Source organism: Narcine bancroftii, chromosome 8 (assembly GCF_036971445.1).
Source record: "Narcine bancroftii isolate sNarBan1 chromosome 8, sNarBan1.hap1, whole genome shotgun sequence".
Taxonomy (NCBI): domain Eukaryota; kingdom Metazoa; phylum Chordata; class Chondrichthyes; order Torpediniformes; family Narcinidae; genus Narcine; species Narcine bancroftii.
This window is the reverse complement of record NC_091476.1, coordinates 154,192,651-154,220,560: the sequence shown is the minus strand read 5'-3', so window position 1 is coordinate 154,220,560 and position 27,910 is coordinate 154,192,651. Positions and strand designations below refer to the sequence as shown.

At 40.5% G+C, this 27,910-nt stretch overlaps 1 pseudogene; it reads right to left on the bottom strand.

Annotated features, from left to right (window-relative positions):
• Positions 1–23,760, bottom strand: part of LOC138742135 (prolyl endopeptidase-like) — a 33,422-nt pseudogene extending 9,662 nt beyond the window's left edge.
• Between the last annotated feature and the right edge of the window lie 4,150 nt (positions 23,761–27,910).

The following is a 27,910-nucleotide window of genomic DNA, read 5'->3' as shown; positions in this document are numbered from 1 at the left end:
CATTAGTTTGCACAGTGAAACCCTGTTATAATGCAATTGTTGGGGTCCATAAAATCTCATAGCACTAAATCAGGATTTCAGTAAGTTGTTGTTGTTACAGTTAGTACACAATTGGGGTTTACCGTACCAACTAAGCTCAGTATATTATCCAGGTCAGAATAATTGGCTTGGTTTTACTGCAGGTCTCCTTTTTTCTTCATCAATAGTGATATTAACGTAGCAAACATTACTTTTCTGCAAATGTTTCAACATTAATATGGGTCTGGTACAGAAAATGTTACAAGTACTGGGACTCAGATTGGGCTTTGATTTAAAACCTGAACAGACCTGGTTTGGATTCTCGCAAGGTTGGCAAAGGTGTGAAGCGACTAAGCCTATTCCTTCCCACAAACACTGGGAAATGGTCTCCTTACAACAGGGGTCTCAAACTCAATTTACCCAGGGGTCGCTGGAGGTAGAGTCTGGGTGGGGCTGGGCCACATCAGGTTTTCCACAAGATAGGCTCTTACCAAGGCATTCCAATGTTATCAAATGTCTTTATTTTTATTTTTTAACACAAAATAAGATGAAAAAAATAAATAAACACTTCATAAGAAAAAGAATAAAATCAATCAGTAATAAATAAATAAAATGAAAATAATAATAATGAAAATAATAATAATACAGCACATATAGAAGACTGAAGAAACCACATATAGTTGCTGACTGGAGAAATATAATTATTATTATTCAGATTCAAATGTCTGTATTAACAGTTCTTTAACTTTGAACTTTCTGAACATGAATGGAACATTGAACATAAACTGTTGTGAGCATGTCTTCTTCTGCCTACTTCTTACTGCTAGAGATCTGGCAGCGCTTCCTCTCGCATAGCCGAGCCACATTTGGCTTAAGGGAGGAGGCAGTTGAGACCCTCAGTAGGGCTTGAAGATGCTCGTCAGTAAGTCTGGACCTGTACTTGGACTTATTGAAGTACAAGGTAGAGAAGAACTTTTCGCACAAGTATGTGCTCCCAAAAAGACACATGGTCCGCTTGAACATTCGAGAAAGCTCAGGGAAGCTGGGGGGCAATTCTCTCAAAAATTGCTCAAGCTTGTCTGCTTTTCCACTCACCTCCCTGAACTTGGTTTTGAGTCCAGAGTTGCACTGCAGGTCAATGAGCTCCATTTGAAGCACAGGAGGGGCATCTTGCACATCAAAGGAGAAGGGGTCCACAAAAATTTGAAGTGTGGCTCTGTGCATCTTGAAGTCTGCAAATCTGTGATCAAATTCCTCCTGTAGCTTCAAAATGACATCCACATACTTCTCACCACTGAATGGTGTGCCTGAATCCATGAGTGCCTTGCATGCTGGGAAATGGCAAAGGTTTGTCTGAGAAAGCTGGGCTTTCCATAACATAAGTTTCGCAGAGAATGCTCTCACGTTGTCATAGGCAGCACTGACAAGTTGCCCCTGGCCTTGTAACTTCTTGTTCAGTACATTAAACTCATGTTTAATATCAACAAGAAAAGCTAAGTCCATGAGCCATTTGGGATCACTTAGCACGGGAACAGCAACCCCATCTTTCTCCATGAAGGCTTTCACTTCTGCTCTCAACTCAAAAAACCTCTTCAATATGTTTCCCCTGCTGAGCCAACATACCTCGGTGAAGTAGAGCACATCCCCATAATCTGACTCCATTTCCTCTATAAAAGCACGGAAACTTCTGTGCTTTAAGCTCCTGGATCTGATTTGGTTGATGCATTTCACGACAGACATCACACTGTTAAACTTCAGGCATTTGCTGCAAAGAGCCTGCTGATGGATAATGCAGTGCAGAGCAATGGCCTCCTCCACACTCTCCTCTTCCAGTTTTTTTTAACAAGTGCCACCAGTCCATTGTTCCTCCCTGTCATTGATGGCGCTCCATCGGTTGTTATTCCAACAAACCTCTTCCATGGCAAACCGGCATTCTCAATGGCATCACACGGCTGGTAAAATATCTCCTGAGCGGTGGTCTGTCCATGCATTGGAATTACTGTGAGCAACTCCTCTGTGACTTCAAAATTGTCATCAACACCACGAACATAGATTACGAGCTGGGCAGTGTCGGTGATGTCTGTGGTCTCATCAAGAGCGACTGAGTATACACTGAAACATTTTGCTTTCTCACACAGTTATCCTAAACGTCCCTTGACAGGTCAGAAATGCGCTCTGCCACGGTGTTGGCAGAAAGGCTGATGTTGCTAAACTGACCTTTCTTTTCTGGACAGTCAATACTTGCAGCCTGTAATATGCACTTTTTGACAAATTCACCTTCTGTGAATGGCTTTCCTGCTTTAACAATCATCTCACTAACCACGTAGCTAGCTTCAACTGCTGCATCATTCTCTTTGGTTGCTTTCTTAAAGAAATCTTGTTGCCTCACTAGACATGTTTTAAGATTAGCAACCCGGTTGGCTCTCTCATCTCCTTGGTATTTTGCATACTCCTCAGCATGTCTAGCTGTGTAATGACGTTTCAAATTGTATTCTTTGTGCACTGCAACTTTCTCTGTGCAAATAAGACACGTCGGGATACCCCTGTGCTCAACAAAGAAATATTGCACTTCCCACTTTTCCTGAAATTGTCTGTGCTCATCACCAACCTTTCTCTTCACTGCAGGCTTTGAAAAAGACATGTTTGGGGCTGTATAACATATATATAATTCCACTTGGTGTCATTGTTGCGTTGAAGTTTCAGTGTTTAGCCGATGCGTCTTTTCCGCTTCTTTTTCTGTCCCGCTGAGCAACAACTTCCGGGTTCAGACTGGACGCCGAAGCGCTTGAAGCAGGAGCAGCCGCGGAAATTGCGCATGTGCCGCGTGCATATAATGACAAATAGAAAATGCACACAAATATGCTTATATTCGCAACAAGCCCAGCTGATGTCCCGCCCCCGAGAGCAATATACCCCACCGTGATTGGTAGGTTCGTTCAGCTCCTCACACAACACTGAAAAGTGCCAATCATATCAAACTCGCGGGCCGCACTAACATTAAACTTTCATATTAAGAGGGGCCACAAACTATCGTCCCGAGGGCTGCAGTTGGCCCGCGGGCCGCAAGCTTGAGACCCCTGCCTTACAAGGTCAGAAACCTTGAGTTAAATTGGACACCAAAAGTCTGAACCAAAATTAATTCAACTCAAAATTTGATTCAGACCTTATATTTGAATATAAAAAAATCCATGGAAATTCTCTGTAGTGAATGAATCATTTGGCCCCGCATAATACACACTGCCAAGCTTTCATTTACACAAGTCCCATGTTATTTTTCAAAACATCCCCATTCTCAGCCTCAAATTCAATTACCCACCTGCACACCAGGAGCAATTTACAATGGCCCATTAACCTACCAACCAGCACATCACTGGGAGATGGGAGAGAAACAGACCATCCAGTGGAATCTGCCCTGGTCAAAAGGAAAACATGCAAACTGCATACAGACAGCACCAGCGGTCAGGATTAAACTCAGATGGCTGAAGCTGTGAGGTACTGGGATCAACTCCCTGTGCTAGTGTGCTGCTCTAGGACTAAAGGGAAGGTTCTTTATGTTCCCTTTTCTTTGGCTCCTCAACCTGCAATTATTCTCTTAGGCTCAGCATCTTAGTGTCTCACCTGAACTGTCTGATAATCGGAGAAGTTGAATCCTTTGATCTCCACTTCTCTGAAAACTTTAGGCTCCAAGACTTCTTGAGTCAGGTCACAGTGGTAGATGATTCCTGGCAGAGAATGAAAATTATCCTGTGAAAAGTTATCATGGCCCTCATTTCAGGACACTTTCGTTCAACATTTATTCAGGATGTGGATAGCGACACTCCCGATTCCTCCAGCCCAAATGACCTCCAGGGAGCAGAGTGTAAATCACTGGGCTCTGGGGCAATGCTGACACTTGTCACTAGGGGTCTGATGGTAATAAGGCTGCGGTTTTATGGACAGGATTTTGATAGATATATTTGAAGACAATTAGGGCAGATGTCTTGGCCAATACTTATCCCTCAGTCATTAACACTACACCAAATTATTTGGTCCCTTATCTCAATGGTGTTTTTAAGGACATTGTTTAATTGAGTGTTGAATTTCTAGATTACAATATGGACTAACCAGGAGAGGGTGCTGTGCAGACAAAGAATGGCTGGAGAAATTCTGTGTGTTCTCTACGAAAGAATGTTATTACCCAAACAGTACTTTGGGGTAATCTCAAGTTGTAAAATATGGAACACAAATAGCATCAGAATTGCTCTGTTGAAATACCAGTTTGGGGACTTTGCACATCAGAGGATCTGGATATGGACTTCCAAAGGGAATTTGTTGTGATGTCATATCAAATCACATGAAAAAGAACATTGGAGTGAGTACAAGTTGTATTTTGGGAAGTGTTCTGTGGAGTCCCTCATGCATTGGCACAAAGATTACTCCTGTTCTTAACATATATTAATGACTGACCTGGGTGTATAGCTTCCAATTTTCAAACAGCCTGATATCACAACTCTTAGAGGTGCAGTGCACTGTGGGTAACAATGGATGTCAAGGAGACAGATAGTGGGCAGAAAGGTGAGTTGAGAAATGCGAAGCGTACAACAATGATGTAATAACAATGGTTTCCCAAGGTACACCCGCAGTGGGTGTAATGGTGTGGTATTTCAGGAAACGATGTAGATACAGGGCAAAAGAGATACATGAAAATGATTCTAGGGAAGAAACACTTCAGTTACGTGTATGGCCTAGAGCCACTGACAGGTTTCCCTTGGAATGGAAGATGTTTTGCAGCATCTGATAGGGAATCATGAAGTTTACACAGCAGATAGAAAATTCCCAGAAGGATATAGAATGAAGGAGACTGGTTTTATTCTCAGAGGTCATGTATTTTACCACTTTCCCAATGCTTGTATATCCTTTCTGTAAGCTGGAGGGCAGCATTTTTTAGTGATCCGACTCTCACATAAAATCATACAGCGTTTCAACTCTTCTAATTGTTTCATTAAAAACCATACCCAATAGATGGCTTGATTATTCCCTTTTATGTTTCAAGTCACCTGTGACATAACTTATGTGATTAACAACTTCTCCCACAATCAACCCTCTATTAACTCTACCTGGGGTCAGGTAGGAAGTGAACTGGTAGAAAATCTCCTTATTCTTCTTCCGGTCGCTGTATCCAGAGGTGCTGCCAACATCAAGTGGGAGGTCCTTGAGGAATGTTCTGAAGGCAAGATCGTCCAGCTGGAGGATGTCCTTCACATCCCTTAGGTAATTCAGCACCAGGAACTTGTAATTAACACAGGTTGCCCAGTCTGAAATGTGGAAGATTAAGATATGCTAAGACATTCTTGGTGCACAATTTCAATCAATGTATAGTGCCTTGAATGATCTTACCCAAGACACCCTCTTGATGTTGGGCAACGAGTTCCTTCCATTGTGACATCGCTGGCTGCTCCAGGTTGTTATTGAGGACTCGATAGCGAGGAGCATTGAGGTTTGTTCTGAATGTGAGCACAGGTCCTCATTTGTGATATAATTATACTCTGCAACAAAGTTGTCGATCAGTTTAACCCAAGGAAGGAGGCCTGTAAAAATGATAGACTTTGAAAAGGTGAAGATAGAAAAACCTCATTTATCTGTTGCATGTGTGGTAGGTTAACTTGTACTATTAAAAACACACAGAAATGCTGGAGGTACGCAAGGTCCATAGGAGGTAAAGATATATTACCGACGTTTCGGGCCTGAGTCATTCTTCCAAGAAATAAGCAAGGAACTGGAAGGCGTCAGAATAAATACAGGCAGGGGGAGGAGTCCAGACCTAACAAAAGAATGATAATTGGGTATGATAAGGGGGAGGTGAGAATCGATTTGGACTCTTAAAGGAGACAGAGATGGGGTAAAGGTGAGTGAACAAAGATTGGGGGGGGGTGGGGTGGGTGTGGCAGTTTAATAGAAGTCAATGTTAATCCCATCCATTTGGAGGGTGCTCAACAGAAGACAAAGTATTGTTCCTCCAATTTCCTGGTGGTCTCAGTCTGGCAGTGCACGAGACCATGAACAGATATTTCAGCCAAGGCATAGTACAGGGAATTGAAATGGGTGGCCGCTGGGAGATCCATGTTATTAGTGTGAGATCTGAATAAAACAGTGTGAGCTTTATAATTGTAGACTAACATAGCCTAGCAAGTGCAAAGAGTGATTAGTGAACTGGGTTTATTCGGGACACAGGATGGAGGCAAGTGTTCCATGAACTGGTTCAAACTTTTTGCAGCCCAGATCCAGTTTATATACAGTTATGGTCTCCTCTACATTGGAGAGACTGGGCGCAGGTTGAGAAATTGCTTTGTTGAGCACTTCAGCTCTATCCGCTGTAATAGCATGGATCTCCCAGTGGCCACCCATTTTAATTCCAGGCCTCATTTCCTTGCTGACATATCTGTCCATGGTCTCATGCATTTCCAGATGAGACTATCCACAAATTCAAGGATCAACACTTTATCTTCTGTCTGAGAACCCTCCACTCTGATGGAATTAACATAGAATTCTTCAGTTTCCTTTAAACCCCCACCCCAATCTTTGTTCCCCAGTCTCCTTTCCTCTATTTATGTCTCTCTTCCCTTTTCCCTCCATCTCCTTTCACAGAGCCAAAATCAATTCTCACCTTTCCTCTTATTATGTCCAATTAACACATTTTGTTTGTTGGCCTGGACTCCTTCCCCCTTTCTCTCCCTAGTCTTTATTCAGATGCTTGCCTGCTTTTTAGCTTATACCTTGAATAAGGGCTTAAGCCCGAACCCTCAGTAATATATCGTTACCTCTTACGGATGCTGCGAGACCTGCTGACTTCCTCCAGCATTTCTGTGTTTTTTTTTACTGCAGTCACAGGATCTGCAGACATCCATATTTCACTCCAGTTTATGTACAGATCAACCATAATCTCACTGAATGGTAATAAATGTCCAGAGGCACCAAATGGCATTCTTCTGTTCCTGCAATCCCAATGCTAAAAATTCCCTATTTGATCTTCACACCTTCTTGTTATTAAGATACATGTTAGGTAGGACCTTTATATTTAATTACAAAGGGAGATTTACTGTCACAGGGTGACATTGCGACATTGTAACTCCTGGTAGGTATTTATCTGATTTATAATTTGGCCTCTGGGAAGAGATTGTAGAAGGGACTGAGTCACGTGATATTTGGGAGGTTATAGGTCAATTAGAAGATTAGTGGGAGAACGCTCAGAGAGCCAGCAAAGGCTCAATGGCCGAATGACTTCCATGTCACAATGGAAGTTGGCAGTGTTCCTAATAAATATTTCTGCTTGCTCTAGATCTGTAATGTCCCAGGTGAAAAAGTGAAATGAGCAGTGGAGGCAGTAAGCACCTCAAGACCATTCTGCTCTTTCATGAGAGCCCATTGATCTGAACCTTCCTGTATAGTTCTCCAACACTCTAATTAAAATCTATCATCGTGGCAGAACTCCAAATTTCTACCAGTTGAATGAAGAAGCACTTTACACACGTCACCCCGCTATTCTGTATTTCATCCACTAGATGTCTGTTTAGTCCAGGAATCATCTGTTCCAAGGTTATTTAAAAAAAACTGTATTGGAAAATTAAAAACTATTAGAAAGGAAAATTAGGGTGAACTCAGGACTGCTGAACAACATTACTTTTGATGGTCTTCGACTTCAAGAGAGAGAGAGAGAGAGAGAGAGAGAGAGAGAGAGAGAGAGAGAAGTAACGTTTCATGACTGACCTGTGAGTATTTCTAAGATTTTCTGTTCTTATTTCATATTTCTAGCATTTGTGTTTTAATTTTATTTTCAGCATTCTGTATTTCTACAGCAATGGAAGATCCCAAATTATCACCAAACTACAAAAGGGAACATCAGGGCAGATGTCCGAGGAAGTATGGTTGACTGTGGTGGCACAGTTAGTGTAGCAAACACAGTTCGAATCTGGCACTCTCCGTACGGAGTTTGTACTTTCTCCCCGTGTCTGCGTGAGTTTCTTCTAGGTACTCCAGTTTCCTCCCACCCTTCAAAATGTATGGTGGGTGGGGGGAGGGGATGGAGGTTATTTGGGTAGCATGGGCTCATGGGTCAGAACGTCCTGTTACCATGCTGTACATCTTTGTCTAAGGTAGGATTTAGAAAGCATCTTGCAGGAGAAAGGGGAGAGGGAGGGGGCCAGTGTAGCTGAGGGAGGGAATTCCGAGCTTAGATCTGAGGCAGTCACAAGTTCAGCTGCTTGTGGTTGAGCCATTAAAATCAAAGGGAGCAAGAGAATTTAAGAGAAGGTTAGTTGTGTACATGGATGTGAGGGGTTGGAGGGTTATGGGCGGAGAGCAGGAGGGGGAAGCTAGTGGAGTTGTTCAAGTGAACCGGCGTGGACTTGAAGGGCCGACATGGCCTGTTTCCACGCCATAAACAGTTATATGGTTAGTTACATGGAATGCAGAGAGCTTGAAGATTATTGGAACAGGATGAGGGCAGAGGAATAAAAGGGTGAGGCTTTTGGGATAAATGAACAAAAAGGTTAATGGAATGTGGGCTTTTACATCAAGGAGGTTGAATGCAGGAGAAAGAATGAGCAGGATCCAGAGAACTAGCCTGTCCTGGGAAGAAAGTCTTAGGAATTATATATTGGCCTTGGAGGTGATACAGCTCAGATTCCCTAACAGCAGAGGTTGAGGACTTGAAAGGCTTCTTCCTGTTCTTCAGTCACATGCAACTGGACATTGGAGGGATAGACTCAGTCCTTGAGGAGAGGGTGAATGGCCTTTTGTCATGATTAATCTTGGGTCCACTTCAAAAGAATTGTCATTGTTAGTTTGAAAGGCAGTGGTAATCTTGGAGGGGATTCCCTGTATCATCAGATTTTCCACCCCATTCTTGTGGCTTGATTGGCGTCTGTTAGCAGCAGGTACCTACCAGTTATACCATTTGGTAGCTGATGCAGGTCACAGTACCACATCCAGTTCTTTGGCTGGCAACCCTCTCGAATAGATAAGAGCACATAGCGACCATCGTCAGAAACCTGAGTGAAGATAAACAGGAGTGAATGATTTCTGAATCAGAACCCAGAAGCCCAACTCTTCCATGCCGACTGTGTTGCCCAGCTGAGCTACGGAGTTTGATCCATTTTCCTCAAAAGCTTTCCTCTCCATGCCCCTGCACAAATGTCTTTTAAACATTGTAATTGTACCCACCTCTCCCCTTCCTCAAGCAGGTTTTTCCACCACCCTCTGTCAGATCATCTATATTCCCTATCTCTTTAAACCCATACCCTGTAGCTTTACTCCCCTCCCTTGGGGTAAAAGATTGCTCCTATTTACCCTATATGCACCCCTTGTGATTTTATAAACCTCTGTATGATCATCCCTCTGCTCAAGAGAAAACAGTCCCAGCCTATCAAGTCTCTCCTTGCAACTTAAACCCTCTAGTTCCCCGCAACATCCTTGTAAATATTTTCTGCATCTTTTTTTTTGAATATTTTATTTTGAGAATTTTCAATCAATATGCAGTCAAAACGAAGAATAATCAAAATTCAAAATCCATATTAACAAAATAATCGATCCTTGTGTCGACATTAAAGTGAGAAAAAAGTCAACGTGTGATTCAATTATTATAAAGGAAAAATATTACAATAATATCACAAAAATGCAAATTCAATGTCCATGTTGAACCAAAGGGAGAAAAAGATAATAGAGAGAAAGAATAACAAACTAAGAGGAACCCTCCCACCCCTCCCCCCCCAAAAAAGTAAGAAAATAGAATAAGAAATGATTGGCTTCACCTAGGATAAATCCCACTTCCATCAAGGGTCAAACAACCTGACTTATCTAGGGTCCTTGTCACTGTGGGCACTGGGGGAAGAGATGGGGGGTGGGGGTGGGGGAGGAAATTGTTAACAATTTACCCCAGTGTACCTTAGGTATGAATTCCATATTCTTGAATATGTTTCTGAGGTTATAGGTGATCTTCTTCCAGGGGAACAAAATTATGCATTTCTATCTTCCAGTGGGCTAAACCTAGTTTGGAATCAGATTTGCAAGTGACTGCTAAGCATTTCCTGGCCACTGCTAGAGCAAGCTTAACGAATTTTAATTGATAATTTGACAGCCTCATTTTAGATCTTACGTCTTCTAAATTCCCCAATAAAGTTAACTCAGGAACCTGAGGGTATTGAATTCCAGTAAATTTATTTCCAGGAAATTACCCAAATCTTCCCAGAAAGGCCTCACTGTAGCGCATGACCAGGTTGAATGCAAGAAAGTACCTATTTCTTGACCACATCGAAATCATTGGTCTGATATTTCCAATTTCAAGTTGTGTAATTTTTGCGAAGGTACAGCTGATGCAAGAAATTACATTGCACCAGCCGATTCCTTACATTAATCATGTCATTCATGCTGTCCCAACAGAAGTCAGACCAGCAAAATGGATCAACTTCTATACCCAAATCTGATTCCCACCTTTGTCTTGATTTATCAAGCCCTTGTTTAGGGGTTCCCGCCTAAAGTAAGGAATACATTTTGAAATAATTTTTTTTGTGATCCCCTTTCAAATAAGTTTATTTCGCTACACTGCGGTGAGGTTAGTGTTGGACCTAATTTGTCCCTTAAATATGGTCTTAATTGAAGATAGCAGAAAAAAATTCATTTAAAACTCCATATTTATTCCTAATTTGCTCAAATGTCATAAATTGTTCCTGCTCATAACTAATCCTTAATACACTTGACCCTTCTCTTGGACTAAATGTCCAGGATTTTATTATCATTCGTTAATGGAATTAACATATTTGGAGCCAGGCGTGTTTTAGATGAAAGACCCCTCATTGTCCCCAATTTGACCATTAACTTTATTCCATATTGTAATTATATGCTTTAATAGGGGGGCTTCTTTAGGGGCAGATAATAATTTAGAATTCCATTTATGTATAAGGTTTTCTGCTATATTCTCACCAACCTTATACAACTCCAATTTTACCCATGAAGACTTGCGTCCTCCTTCAAAGAGGAAGGTGACAAACTTCAATTGGGTTGCCCAAAGATATTTTTTGAAATCCAGGAGCATTAATCCTCCCAATTGATAATTCCAAGTTACCTTTCCAAAGAAACTTCCTGATATATTAAGGGTTTGGAAAGAATCTTTGAGGTAAAGGAGCAGGCAAACTTTGAAAAATAAATTGCACTCTAGGCAGCACATTCATTTTAATACAGTTGACCCTTCCAAACAAAGTTATTGGGAGAGCAAACAAAGTTATTGGGAGAGCTATCCATTTATTAAGATCATCCTCAATTTTCCGAAGCAAGGGAATGTAATTCAACTTATATAAATTCTGCAGGTTGTTATCTACCTGGATACCTAAATATTTAATCCCATTGAGTGGCCACTTAAATTGAGAATTTCTCTTAATTTGTTTATTTTCTGCATCCTCTCATTCGCAAAGCATGGTGAGCAGAATACTCCAAGTGTAGTCTCTCCAATATCTTTTACAGCTGCAACATGACTTCCCAACTCTTGTACTTGATGGCCCAACTGGAAAAAGGCCAAGCACCCTGTGTAATTGTGTCACCATTTTCAGGGAACTATGTACTTGAATCCCAAGTATTTCTTGTATCCAAGAAATATCTATTCCCCAACACTCTCCAGAGCCTTGCCTTTCATAATGTACATCCTGACTTTGCTTAACTACAAAAAATACATTACTTCACATCAGTTCAAATTATGTTCCATCTGCCACCCCTTTGTCCACTTTCCTAGTTGATCTAGATTCTAACGTACCTTTAGAAAGCCTATCCCACCATTTTTGGTGGTATCAACAAATTAACTAATCATACTATTTATACTCTCCTCCAAATCAATAACTGGCTCTCCTGTCCCACCCCCAATTCAGTTAATTAAACATTCCAGTGTGACAGCGCAAACAAGAGGGGAAGTCCTGAGACACTGAGCTTATGGCGGCACAGTTAGTGCAGCAGTTAGCGCAACGCTGTCAGAGTTCCAGCAATCGGACCGGGTTCGGATCCTGTGCTGTCTGTAAGGTGTTTGTATGTTCTCCCCATGTCTGTGTAGGTTTCTTTCAGGGGCTCGTTAATGTTCAAAATGCATAGGAGTTGTAGGTCAATTGAGTGTAAATTGGGCGGCACAGGCTCATGGGCCGAAATGGCCTGTTACCATGCTGTACGTCTAAATTTTTTAAAAATTATTAATAAATTAATATGTTTTCCTGAATGGAGGAGCAATGTTTGTACCTTGAGAAAGCAGTTCACAATCAAAGAGAATTATTTTCAGTTTCTAGTGTTACTTAACCAAATATGTCAGGCATTTTGTTCACAAACCCAATGGTTAAGTAAATAAGTTACAGTGAAGAAACAAACTATTTTACCTGCTCAATCACTCAAGGTTTACCAGTCTCCTCCCAGCTTTATTTATCTGAACTCATCAATAAAACCTCCTATTTCTTTTTTTTTGCATTTTCTTTTGCTTCTACAACTTCATTCAGTGGTGATTTAAAAGTTCCCTTTTAAATTTATTAGCCATTACCTTGTCTCCACTGAGTCGTCTTCACAGTTCATCAATCACACAGCACACACTCAAGCAACCAGAAAATTTCCTTACTCAGAATCTATGAATCCCCATAGGTGCTGGATACCAGGTGTTTTTCTGTACATTTAGCCATTTCAAAAGAGTTCACCATCAATGGATTATCTTTCAGATTGTGGCTATATTTCAAAGTGCTGCAGATGGTAACTGACCGGCAAATTCTTCTGAGTGGTCATGAGTTAAAGGCAGTGGCCTCAAGAGTGTCATGGAGCAGAGGGATCTATGGGAGGCAGCTACTTTAAAGGTGGCAGCACAGTTAGGTAGGGTAGTGAAGAGAGCATTTGAGTCACTTGCCTTCATCAGCCAGGGCACTGAATGTAAATGTTAGGATGCCATGTTGAAGTTATACAAGATGTTGGTGAGGCCACTCTTGGAATATTGTCTAGCTATAGGAGGGATATTATGAAGTTGGGATGGGTAATAAAAAGCATCAATGAAATTGTTCCCAGGATTAGGAAAACTGAGTTATCATGAGAGACTGGAAAAACTAGGGCTGTTTTCTATGGAGCATAGGAGATTGAGAGGTGATCTTACTGTGGTTTATAAAATCATGAAGGGTATTGTTAAGGTGAATGGTGACAGTCTGTTTCCTAGACTGGGAGAATTTAAGATGAGAAGGCATGACTATAAGGGAAGGCCAATGGGATTTAGAAGGAATATGAGAAAAGAGGGTGGTAGGCAGATGGAAAAAGCTGCTAGGCAAAGAGGTAGAGGCAGGTAAATTAGCTTCCTTTAAAAATACACTAGGGTAACTACATGGATGGAGGGGTTAAGCCCTGCTGTGGGCATGTGGGACCAAAGCAAAAGGGCATGTTGTTCCTTTGGTGTGGACAAGCTGGGTTGGTGGGCCTGTTTATGTGCCGTAAGATTGCATGAGTCGAAAAGTATCTTCTTCAAAATACTCACATAGGATCTGCATCCAAAGACTCAACTTCACTTTAACATCCCATCTCAAAAAGAGCACTGCCAATTGTACAGTATGCCCTTAGTACTGCACTGGAAACATCAGTAAAAACACAATGCTGGAGAAATTCAGCAGGTCAAACAGCATACTTTATAGAGCAAAGATAAAGAATACATAACCAACATTTCAGACTTGAGCCCTTCATCAAGGTATGAGCAAAATGTAGGCAGGCACCCAAACTTTTTTTACTTCAGTTATGGTGTCCGCAGATCTCCGTGTTTTACTTCTGTAAATACCATCTTAGGTTATCTATTAAAGCCTCTTGAATGGGAATCAAAGCCAGAACTTTAGGATTCTGGGTCAACAGCTGACAGTCTATAGACATCAATAAATTACCTGGGCTGCACTTTTCCATTTGGGGTTATCCAGGAATTCTGCACACAGGACATCTTCAGACTGGCTGGTGGCAAGCACATGGTAATAGATTTTCTGGTTGATGTTAGATGTGGTTTCAGTACCTAGGGGAAAAAATGGATCATCAGGACATCATGCATCGAATCTAATTACTCTACAAAAGCAGTAGAGACTGAGATATGTTAAATAAAGATTGAAATAGGATTCTTTAACAAAATTTCAGCTCAGAATTAGCTTAAATAAAAAGTAAGGCAAAATACAATTGAGCTGGAAGATGGAATGTGATTGATATTACAAGTTTGGAGATGAACAACTAATGCTTGAATGTGGTTTTAAATAAATAATATAGTTCATGCAACAAAAGACATTAATTAAAAAAATTGAGATTTATACTGCACCTTGCAGTGAATATTCAAACTTTTACAATCAATACCTTTAAAAAATTAATTACAGCAGAAAATGTGTAAATACAAGTTATTTTGTTTGGACCTAACATCCTTTTATTTGCCAGTTCGATAATTAATTTTATAAAACCAGGTGCAGGATGCTACATAAAGTCAATAGTTTGTTAGCTGGCTTTATCAGTCACTCTCAAAGGGGGTCCAATGCCTGCCCCTCCCCCGGCGGCCACAACACATTTAAGTAAAACCTTGTTTTCACCTCACATAACATTAATTTTATTTTAATGTAGCCAGCAAGAGAGAAATACAGAAGAAACCAAAACTTGACTGTTTCACAAGGAAGGGGTTCCATAAACTTTGAGCAGAGACCCAAAAGGGCCAAATGTTGAGAATGGCTGGGTATAATGACACTAAATATTGCGTACTCCTCTCAAATGCCCCATTACCACATACCATCCATGTTTCCTTCTTGTCCTGCATAGCTGTTGTAGAAAATTCCCTTTCCACCATGACAGGCAGCTGAATTTCACCTTTTCTAGAGTGTCCGGTAGATCTTCAGGACCTTCGACTTTCAGTATTTTGATTGTGACCCAATCTGAGCCACTTTCACTCAGTCCATACGCCATGAACTCATTGTTATCAGAGAAGGCCAGCACTATGCAAACATAATCAGGGGTTAGAGTGAAACACGATAGGCTGCACATGTTGGGGTTAGTACAACTCTGTTGTTAACTGAACTCAAGAGTACCAGAGATCTGTGGTACTGTGTTAATTATATTCTTCCTCATCATTAGAACAGTAAATGAACACTCACCCCTTGAGCAAACCATTCAGTTCAACCACAATCTTTGGCTCCTCTAAACTTATTGTTCTTGCTTAACAAAATACATCTCAGAGTTTTTTTAAAATTTACCCTCTCCCTACAGCTATTTCCACTTTCCCTACAACCGAGCACGCGTCAAACATTCATTGAATTGACTTTAAAAGTCTCTTAGAATCCAATTCCATCACCTTCAAAGTTCCTATAAGCTATGAGGTTTTCCTTATATCCCTTTCTGGTTCATGAAACAATTTAAAAAACCTAGATCACAGGAGGGAGATAGATCACCTCGTCTTGCTGAGTGGTATCCCACCAACAATCTTGGGCTCAACATCAGCTAAACCAAGGAGATGATTGTGGACTTCAGGTGGAAGTCAGGAGAACACGATCCAGTCATCATGTTGATGCAATCACAAAGAAGGCTCGCCAGCGGCTATACTTAGCGAGGTGTTTGGAGAAATTTGGTATGTCGCTGGAGATTCTTGAAAACTTCCACAGGTGTATCATTGAGAGCATCTGGCTGGTAATGGAGGTGTCAATGTACAGGACAAGAAAAAAAACAAAAGGGTTGTTAACTCGGCCTGAGACATCTCAGGCATCAGACTTCATTCCATCAAGGACATCTTCATGAGGCGGTGTCTTAAGAAAGCAGCCTCTACCCTCAAGGGCCCCCACCAGCAGGCCATGCCCTCTTCACTCTGCTACCATCGGGAAAAAGGTACAGGAACCAAAAGACAAGCACTTAGCAGCATAAGGACAGCTTCTTTCCCACTGCCATCAGATTCCTGAATGATCAATGAACCAAAGATACTGCCTTACCTTGACTTTTTATGCACTATTTTTATTTTGTAAGGTAGTTTTTATGAATTCACTGTGATACTAATTTTATAATATGTTCGCAACAATAAATTCTGATTCTGATCCATTTTCCAGAGAAGAGATTATTTTCCTTACTCTAACAAAACCCCTTACAATTTTGAATCCCCCTGATAATTTTGGCTTGCCTGCAGAAAGCAGAGGGTAGTAGTAGATGCAACGTATCCTGCCTGGAGGTCAGTGACTAGTGGAGTTCCACCAAGTATCTGTTCTGGGACCCCTGTTCTTCATGATTTTTTCTAAATGAGCTGGACAAAGAAGTAGAGGGGTGGGTCAGTAAGTTTGTAGTTGATATGAAGGTTGGAGGTGTTGTGGATAGTGTAAAGCAATGGTTCTCAACCTTTTTGTTTCCAGTCACATTCCACTTTAAGTATTCCCTATGCCATAGGTGCTCTGTGATTAGTAAGGGATTGCTTAAGGTGGTATGTGAGTGGAATGTAAAAGGGTTGGAAACCACTGTTTTAATTGTACCTAATTGACTCATTATGTGCACGGTTTCATAACTCCAAAGGAAATGGGCCAGTGACAATTTTTCTCAAGCAAAATATTTCAGTAACAATTGGGTCTAGAACAGTGATTCTCAACCTTCCCTTCTCACTCACATACCACCTTAAGCCATCCCTTACTAATCACAGAGCAATGATGACATAAAGTGGTATGTGAGTGGAAACAAAGGTTGAGAACTACTGGTGTAAAGGTTGTCGTAGGTTACCACAGGATATAGACTGGACGTAGATTTGGGAGGAAAAGTGGCAGATGGAGTTCAATTATGATGACTATGAAGTGATGCAATCTGGAAGGTTGAACTTAGAACACATGGTTAATGGCAGGTTCTTAACAGGGTGGAAGAACAGCGGGACCTCGTGCTCCAAATCCATAGATTTCTCAAGGATGCCACACAGGTTTATAAGATAGTTAAGAAGCCTTACGGTATGCGAGCCTTCAATTGAAGAGCCATGAGGTAATGTGGCAGCTCTATAACTGGTTCAGCCACACTTGGAACATTGCGATCCAAAAGAACTTTCTAAATTGTGCCCATATTCTCAACCCATGACAAATTATCAGATTATCAGTTAATTCATATAAAGAAGAGGATTAAAAAAAGACCCTAACTAAAATTGCCAACATACAAGTATTTTTAGTAAAATTCATTTCCATTTCTACCCATGAAGGGCGGTCAGGTAGATTATAGAAGTGTAACAAAAGAAGCAAATTACATAGATTGACCACTCAATAATAAAATCTAAAATTAGGAAACGCCAATCCACCATTCCTTTCAGCTTTTTGAAGATGAGTTTTTTTTAAGCGGGGGCATTTCCTTGCCATATGTAGAAAGATATAAGCAAATCCAATGAGTCAAAAAAGAATTTGGGAATTAAAAACTGGTATAGATTGGAAAAGAAACAAAAATTTAGGTAAAATGTTCTTTTTAATAGAATTGATACGACCAACCATGGAAATAGATAAGGCTGACCATCTCGATAACTAATTTAACCTGATTAACTAAAGTCGAAACATTTTTCTTAAAAAGATGATATATCTAATTATATTATATCTAATCATCTTTTACATCCTTCTTTGCAAGATTCAGTCTTTAATGTCTGGCACAGATTGGGTATTAAATGTTTTAATGATCTTTTTATTTGAAACAATTTTGCTTCCTTTGAACAATTGTTGGCAAAATTTAACTTACTAAACACATTTAAAAAAAAAAGATATTTACAAGTTAGACATTTTGTTCAATCTCAGATCCCTGACTTTTGTGAAATCCCGAGTCAAACATTCTTTTTTGATTTACAACTTTCTCATAAAGGTTTAATATCTTTATAATAATTTATAAAGCCTTATTAGTTAGAATTAAGAATGATTGGGAACAGGATTTGAATCTTTCATTCTCAGATGAGGCATGGGATTCTAGTTGTAATCTGATTAATACTACCTCCTTTTGTGCACTTCACTGTTGTAATTTAAAGTGGTCCATAGAGAACATATGTTTAAAGTTAAATTGTCTTGTTTTTATTCAGCTATAAATTCACGTTCTGGACTTTCCCTAGTTTAGAAAAAAATTGGAATGATTCCTTTCAAACATTATCAGTGATTCTCAGGTTCAAATTAGATCCTTGCCCTTTAATTGCTCTACTCAGATCATTTCAAGATGACGTTTTACTGACTCTTAACTCAAAACTGAATTTTATCTTTTATTTCATTGATAGCCAAATGTGCAATTTTGATTAAATGGAAAGACAATACTCCATCTACACATACACAATGGTTAAGTGATATTATGTCTTATTTAAGTTTAGAAAAAAATAGATAGGCTATTAATGAGTCAAATATTAACTTCAAAAAGATGTGGGAGTCCATTAATGGACTATTATCATAACCTAAAGAATTCGGTTGTTCTGAAGCTTTGGTGCAATTCATCTCCAGGTTGTTGTTGTCACTTGATTCCTACTTTTTACCTTTAACCTTGCTTAGTGGTTGGGGGGGGGGGGGTGGCGGGGGGATTTGAATTACAGTACAAGGTTTTTAAAAAAAATTCTCATCTTTTGAATTGTACATTACAATATATAACTGTACTGTTCAACTTTTCATAATGTAAACGTCAATAAAAATATTTTAAAAAGGAAAGACTATTGTGTTCCATTCACCTCATTACAGGAAGTATGTAGAAGCTTTAGAGAGGGTGAAGAGATTTATCAGGATGTTGCCTGGATTGGAGAACACGTCTTATGAGGCAAGGTTACCTGAGCTCGGGCTTTTCTCTTTGAAGCAAAGAAGAATGAGACGTGTCTTGAGTACTACAAAATTATGAGAGGTATAGATAGGGTGAACAGCCAGCACCTTTCCCCAAGATTGACAGTAACAAATACCAGAGGACATCTGTTTAAGGTGAAGGGAAAATAGTTTGGGGAGATGACATGGGTAAGATTATTTTAAAAACAAGTTCATGCTATTTGTCCCATTATTTGGAACTAGGATTATTGTGGTGTATGGACTCCAAGGCCAAAATAGCCTTCCTGACCCCAAAGCAGAAAGGAAAAATTCTCATCAGTGCAGCACCTTTTATGATCAGTTAAATCTGACAGCTCTCCTCTATTAAACAGGGCACTGAAAAAGTTATTTGATCTAAATGTTAATGCCTTGCATTATGAGGGTGGAATTTGACAATGGAACTGAAACTCCATCTTTGATGATAACCTACTTTTCAAAGCTACAGTTCCATCCTCAGAGAGCTTGTTGGGATCCAGGAAGATCCAGGGTTCTCCGTCCAAGGAATCCTGAACATACAACACATGCTGGTTCTGCAGCCCAGAGTTGTGGAAGTAGAAGTATCTGAAAAATCAGAAAACTGGCATTTAGCAAGTCTGGCCACAGTTTCATAGCAATCTTAGCCAACAAGTTCCCCATCCCTTATGTCAGATCTGTTGCCATATTGAATTTCTTGTTGAACCCTTACTCCAGTATTGTACCTTGCTTTATTCATCAGGAACAAAACTTGACTTTTAAGAGTTGATAGACTATTTAGCCAAATCAAGTATCTCTAACCTGACATAACCTGAAGAACTGGCCATCACACAGTGCATTGACTCTTGAGCCTGTAACATTCAGGTTTAAGTCCCATTCCACAGATTTGAACACCAATTTAAGGCTGGTTCTCAGCACAGGAAGAATACAACAACTGACCAACAATTTGCACCATTTGGTGCCTGACTCCTTCCAGGTCTCTGGATTAAATTTCAATTTAGAAATACAGCACGGAAACAGACTATTTCAGCCCACCAGTCCAAGCCACCCAATTTACACACAATTAACCTACACTCCCAGTATGTTTCAAATAGTGGGAGGAAACAGGAGACCCCGTGGAAAACCCACACAGACACAGGGAGAATGCATAAACTCCTTACAGTGTGGAATTTGAACCCCAGTCAACTGTGCTGCCCCAAATACTGAATGTTTTTGTTCAAATTGATTCACAAGGTTTGCTAACAAAGTTGCCATTTATTGGTCTTCTCTTATTGTCCTGAGAATATGGAGAATCTTGAGTCAACCTAAATCAGCTGAATGGCTGAGCAATCTAGAACTAGTGGACCATTTAGATCAAGATAAGCTTTTTTATGCAGATGATGGGCTTCCCTTTTAAGGAGTAATTGATTAGAATTGAAGAAAAATGAATTGACTGGATATTAAAGGAATAAAAGGACAAGAGGATAGTGGAGGAAAATGGTGCCAAGGTAGAAGTTGAGACCTGGATTTGTTGACTGGTGGACCTAGCTTGAGAGTTGAATGGTCTCCTCCTGCTGCTATTTCTTATAGTTTCTTATAGTTTTAAGCTGTGGCTTGTCCAACTAAGTTTACGTTGTTAGGTGCTTGGAATCATGTATTAATCCACTCTGGGTAAAGACATTATTTACCATTTGTAAGATGGGCTTTACTTTAATTCAATATGTCCAAAATAAAGAAGTTTTAAAAACAGAATTCAAATTCTTAAAAGACAGTGGTAATTGCATCTATTTCTAATCCAGTTCCAGACTCAGTGCACTGTCATATCTATTACATACCCATTGCCCTTTTATACCCAGTTGGAACTCCAGTTGCTTGCAGCTTTCAGCATACTCAACAATCAATAGTACAGTACCACCAACAGGAGGATGTCAATGCTACACATTCTGATATAATACCCACTGTTTCCCTTTCCTGCAAGGGCAACTGTACTTGGGGTAGTCAAACAATTCAGTCATACATTCTTGGAGTCTCTTTCTGACTTTGCCCTTTTCTAAGAAAGGCATGGTTAGCAGGTTTTGGGCTTCAACAAAGGCCTGAAAAGCAAAGAAACTGGCAGATTATGAGTAGAACATTAATCCACTCCTTTTACTGGTGGGAGAAATAAAGAGGCATTCTGATTGGTGGATTGGGGCTGGTTTTATACATTTAATCAACATCTTTCCTTGACAAGTAATAGGAGAAACACATGTGCTCTATTAGCAATGTGCATTCTATGTACCATTCACACTTTATGCATATAGGCACAACGACTGCCTAAAGAAATCTCTTGGTGCCTGCCACATTGACCACCGCCAGTGGGCTGATATCGCCTCAAACCGTGCATCTTGGCGCCTCACAGTTTGGCGGGCAGCAACCTCCTTTGAAGAAGACCGCAGAGCCCACCTCACTGACAAAAGGCAAAGGAGGAAAAACCCAACACCCAACCCCAACCAACCAATTTTCCCCTGCAGCCGCTGCAACCGTGTCTGCCTGTCCCGCATCGGACTTGTCAGCCACAAACGAGCCTGCAGCTGACGTGGACTTTTACCCTCTCCATAAATCTTCGTTCGCGAAGCCAAGCCAAAGAAGATACTCTGTAAATTATACCAATTCTTTGTACGTGGGCAAATCCCATGGAAAACCAATGGCTCCCTTCAATGTATGCATAAGCACATGTTGGACTTTGTGCCAGTACAAAGGAACTATGGAACCCACTGAAGATTGGATGCAGATTCACCTAAAGTTTCTTTCTCTACCCGAGTTCAACAGTGAAACAAGGGGATGGTTTGGAATCATCCTGAACTGACAGGCTCAGATACATTTTCTATTTTAACTGCTTGATTATCCAGTAAGATCCCCAAATCCAAGCAAGTTTATTTAATTTTTTTTTTTCTTTTCAATCTTTTATTAAACATATAGTAAACAATATATGAGAAGAATAAAGAATTGAATAGTAAAAACAGAAACATCAATACATAATACAATGAACATTATAACAAATGGAACAATATTATCCCTTTTCCCTCAATTTTGAATATTCAAAAAAAGAAAAAAAATGTTATTAAAATCCCATCTAACCTATGTAAGGTAAAACATCATGAGATGGGAATGTGTAAGGAGTTACCCTGTACAGGGCTGTAACAAGATGTGAATGCATCCTTGTACTTACAAGATAAGAGAGACATTGATGGATTGAGAGGCAGGAAGCTAGCAGGGAAAGGATAGCAACAGTTTTAGTCATTGGACAAGTAATGATATGATGATGTTCTAAGCATGTATCCAAGGGTATAAAAAATCACCATTTTGCTGATAACGGCAGAATGCATTCTCCGACTAACATGGTTAGTTGCAAGTGTTACAATCCGGTAATAAAGAACAAAGAACCCTGATTTCGACTCAGCCTGGTGTTTGTCTCACTCATTCATGAACAAAGCAGACCTAACACCTACCAAAATAAACAAAAAAAAAAGCAACTACAACAAAATAAAAGGCTGGGCAGCCTAAACTGAGAGTTTACTACAACAGGTCAATGCAAAGTATTTATCTGGTCTTTGCCAATAAAAAAAACCCAACAGAAACACAAAACAGACTGGAAGGTAAAGTCAAAATACAAATGAACTTATACAAAGATAATTTATAAAAGGATGCCAAGTTTCTTCAAATTTAACAGAGGTATGAAAAGTGCAATTTCTAATTTTTTTTCTAAATTTAAACACTACATAAATTGAGAGAACCATTGCTCCATTGTAGGTGAATTAGGATCTTTCCATTTAAATAAAATGGCTCTTCTGGCCAACAATGTAGTAAAGGTTACAACCCGATGTGCAGAAGTGGGAACTTGATCCACCTCTGGAACTATAATTTCAAAAGTAGCAGTCAATGTATAAGGTTGCAATATAATACCTAGTATTAATAACAAAGTCTTGAAAATATCTGTCCAATACAGAGCAAGACCAAAACATATGCATTAGTGTGGCCACTTGTGACTTACATCTATCACACACAGGAGTAACATTAGGAAAGATACAGGCTAATTTATCTTTCGACACATGAACCCAATGTACCACTTTAAACTGAATCAATGCATGTCGAGCACATAATAAAGAGGAATTAACCATTCCAAAAATCTTTTCCAAAATTTCCTCTGGAAGAAGAGACTGAAGTTCCAATTCTCAAGTTCCTCTAATTTTATCATTAGAGATTGGTTGCAATTTTAATAAATTATTGTAATTTATTAAAATTGAGAACTCAAAGGAGGCATGAGAAGGCCTTGGCATGTAAAATTATGAGAAGGATTCAAATGAAAAGAGTATCAACCAAATCAGGTTAATATGATAAGAGGAAAGTTAGGTAATATTTTATTTTAAAAAGTTTGAACTTGAAATATCTGAAAAAAGCGACTTAGATTATATTTATTGGACACCAAAAGACATTAAATATCTATCTATAAACAGATATGAAAAATAGACGTCTTTTGCTTTTCCAAAAAGAAAAGGCATGATCGTCATATGTTTTAATTAACAGTAAGTTGTGATCTTAAATAAATGAGATTATTTGTAATCTTCTTTTATTTCAATCAATTTCATCTTTTTTTTAAATATCTCTGATTATTAAGGGCATTTAAAAGCAGTGAAGTTGTTGAAGGCTGCCAGCAGTGAGGCTTCAGGATGTATCAAGAGACTGGGCTCTCATCTGTTCCCAGAAAGGTGAAGAAGGTCTCATGAAACCAATGTAAGAGATGACTTAGCCCCATGCATTCTCTCAACTCCATACATAATTTGACATCAGTACAGAAAAATTGATAGAAACAGTTACAAGAGTGAGGAAATAGGACCTCTGAAAGCACTGGGTTCCTTCTCACCTTGGTCTTCTCGCTGTTGGAATCCTCAAGCCAGACATAGGGGTCAGGGACTTTAACCTCATGGTAATCATCCACCTGAAACCAGGAGCAAGCATCTATCATTTGGATCCATACACACATTCCATGCACATTTTGCATTAAGAGGTAAAGACCAGAATGAGAACGAACATGCGTTATTAAAATGATGAAAATTACACGGGAAACAGTATGTGTGAGGCATTAGGTTGGATTAGACTGGGATTGGAGTCAGGATCTGGTCCGGGCACCGTAATCACTGCCGACCCCGCCAGCCCGTTTGTCCTCATGCTCCCTCCCTCTCCTTCTCGTCCCCCCAGCCCGGACCCTCCCCCTCCCCCTCCCCCTCCCCCCTCCCCCCTCCCCCCTCCCCCCCTCCCCTCCCCCTCCCCTCCCCCTCCCCTCCCCCCTCCCCCCCTCCCCCTCCCCCTCCCCCCCTCTCCCCCCTTCCCCCCCAACTCTAATTGGTCAAAAACAAATTTGAGACAGCATTGGAGAGCAATGTCTAGCGGGGCATCTCACCAGCTTGGAGGAGACATTCCACCTTCTCGTTGGCAGTGTGGCCTTAGAATGGTTGATCGTTCCAATGTGAGGAAGCTCACTGGTTCCCCAAAACCAAAGCAGCAGGTGATCACAAAAATATATCCCTGTGCCTGACTCCTCACGGTATCATCGTGGTGACCAGTACAGAGTGAAGACCAAGAGAGGTGAGAGGGGTGCAGGACTTAGAGAGATATAACACTAACAGAGAGGCTTCCCGAGGCAACCTGAAGTTCCTTGGCTATGGGTCACTTCGATTATGCAGACACAGAGAGAAGAATGTTCTGCACGAGCAGAGACAAGGCACATGGGAACATTTTTTTGCAGACCCTGCACCCCTTTTTTTTTGCTGAACTGAGATAGGACAGAGAGTTGCCTCTAAAGAGAAGATTGAAAACTGCAGAGAGTTGGTTCAACTTTGGATCTGGAGTGGAAGTGACGTTAGAACAATCTGAGTGTCAGCTAATCGCCACAACATTGTCTGCCCAGTACCACCTCCACTTCAGATTATGCATTCCCTGAACTCCATTGCCATCTCACTCAGCTTCTTTCATTTTGCCCTGAGCAAGAGTCTGGGGTCAGCCGCTTTTCAAGAGATGCTGAAGGCGTGTATGCAGAGTGAAGGTGTGAGGGAGCGGGTAAATGGAGCCATGCCTTCCTACATGTTTTTACACTGGGGTGGGCAGCAGTAACGTGAAATAAACTGTTATTTTCCATTTGAACATTATTTCATTTTGCTTTATCGCAAATGACTCTCAAGATATTGAAAGTGTTTCAATCCATTCTTAATGGGAGCACATAATCCTTGTATGCAGAGGTAAGTCACATCGCTGTAGCTCCTGTGGGCATTGATGCATTCTCTGCAATTCTGAATAAAAAGTTGCTAATACCGTGCGTTTTGTGTCAACCTACTCAAGGACAGCCTTGATTTTTGTGGATAGTGTGTGAGACTTTCCCATGAACAACAATAACCTTACTGCAGCAGCTTATGTATTTATGAAATCATTCTATAGCTGCCATACTATTTATTCTGGCTTTGATAGCATGTGGCCTCCAATGGAAGGTGAGTTCCTGCCTCTAAGTTTTCTATGTTTTCTCCCTGGTTGATCTGCTCATAGTGACAATCTTCAAGAAAGACACTGGTACATAGTAGATCAAAATATCTGCTCTGATCCTTGTTTTTCGGCCTCATTGTAATTATAGGTGAGAGAACATCAATAAAAGTACTTAATGCAGGAAATCATGGCAGTGGGTTGTGAGCTCAGGGACATGTTGTATTGGAGGATTTAAACCATGCTTTTGCTTTAGATTTAAACCATGCTTTTGCTTCAGATTTAAACCATGCTCTTGCTTCTGCAAGGCTGAGAATCAGTAACCTGCTTTGAGACTCAGCAGACATCAGCTAAATTCAACCATGGGGCCCAGAGATACAGTTATCTGACAAAAAAGACATCTGTGTACCAAGAACGTTTAATCTTCCTGCTTTGTATTCAAAGTGATAAGCTAGAAAGTTGTGTTATTCGATAGAAGCCTAGGCATGCTAGCTTGCTCGCTTATCTTTCTGCTGCACTGGGAATAGGTGCTTGGGTAAGCAGTTTTTGGGTAATATAAGCCATGGTCCCACTGCTGAAGTTTGAGATTCTCTGAGAGGTGGCAACATCTCTAAGCAAGAAGAAGAACTTCTAGAGTTCAGCCAACATCCCGGTTGGGGGAGGTGGAGAAGCTGCTACTGGCGCCCCGACAACCTACTACAAGTGTGCAGTCGTTGCCTCACCTCGCAGTTGGGACCAGTCCAGGCATTGATAAGTATAATTGGGAAGGGCTTGCATATTGTAGTTTGATTATCAGCTTTAGAATTTGTAATAAAGATTTGTATAAACTGAAGTGCTCTCGGGGTTTGTGTCTATTTTCTTTCGGTAGCTCAAACACTGTGACCAAACTAAAATGAACAAAGTGAGAGGTACAAGTTTACCCAGGACACATGTGGAGATCTTCGTGCTGAGACTTTGCGCCTTCTCCATTGTGTCCTTGGAATGGGTAATTAGGACAGAAGCTTAAAGTGAGAATCTCTTGTTGGGATTTCTCATTGAGTAAGTGTGAACTTCATTGGCTTGATATGTGCCCCCTTCAGCTCATCTCCCTTTCTGATGCTGCCATGCTTCTGTGATGTGGTATCACTTCCAGCTGCAGCGGCTACTCCTGTTGATGGTGAGTCGAGTTGTTAATCCACGTTGACTGTAAGTGGAGCTGCTCTGCAGACAAGTGTATTTGTGTGGAAGTCATTGCCCTTTGTGGGGGTGGGGGGGGGTCAAGCTGAATAGGCAGAACAGATATTGTCACAAGGAATTTAATAATTAGATCAGGGATTTCTTCACTGATGTATTTGTATCAGCCCCTACACAACAGGATGTGAAAGAATTGTATACATTGTCGAGTGGGGCAGGCAACTTAAAAATATTGTCTTCTACATTGAGCACTATGCAATCTGGTTTCAAGGCTATAAACTTCAACCTCAATGTCGGGAAAATCTTTAATTGGTTGAGTGCTTTATAAATTTATTCCATCTCTGCCCAGCCTTGGTCTTCCAGACGAAAGGTGCTAAATCAATGTGACACGTTGAGGGAGGGAAAATGTCTCTCTCTCTCAATGAAGAGAATGTTTTGTAGGAATGAGGCTGATTTTAGGATCGAGGTTGGTTGGTGGGTGAAAGAAGATCCTGTCACTGGCACAGAAAGGACACATTGAGAGAGCTTTACTTCATATCTAACCAAGATGGAATAGGGTGGGGGGGGGGGTTTACTTTGTTCTTGACATAGACTGCACATGTATGAGGCACAAGATAGATGGAGCTTTATTATGTATCTTGTTCATTCAGCCCCTGGTCCTGAGACAGGTATCAAGGGATGCTTTACTTTAACTGAATGACATGGGCAGGGAAGATGGTGCTTTGGCTTAAGGTGTGAAAAATGGAATCCAAACTATGGGAGGGTCTTAACCATCCTTCTCTGCAACTTAAACCTATTTTCTCTCTTTCCAAGTTCCGCTGGAAGATAAAACAGGACAACGCAGCATCTCGGAGCCATGAACTCTGCTTCTCCGGGTTGACATGCCGTTTTATTGTTTTATCTGTTAAACTTAGATGATGATGTGGTGACATCATGTGGCCCTTAGCAGCATTACATATGTATGCTGGCTATTTTGAGCTGGAAAGATTTTTTTTTAACACCTCACCTTGACGTTACAGCCTAAATAAAGGCTAGTTTAACGTTTAAAAGTGACATATACAAGGGGAGCCTTAGTGAAATAGCCAACTCCAAGTAAAAATCAAACCAGCTAGTAGCTTTCATTCACTTAGCTTGAAGCATTTCAATTCACTTCACAATTAACTTTTTGAAGTGTCGTCATTGATGCAGTACATTAGCCAAATAACAATAAGCAGATAAATTGTTTTCAAGTTAATTTGGTTCAGGGAATAAATATATATATTCACACCAGTCCTGAAAACCTTGCTCTCAGACCTCAGGAGAATATTTCTATTATGACGAATCTGCAGAAGAGATTCATGGAACTGTAACTTAAATGTTGTTGGATGTTTGTTTATTACTAACTGTTATTAGCTGGTACTAATGAGGGCATGCACTGCTGTCAGGTGTGGAAGATGTGGCCCTCTCCACAACTGAGTAAAGGTTACAGGAAC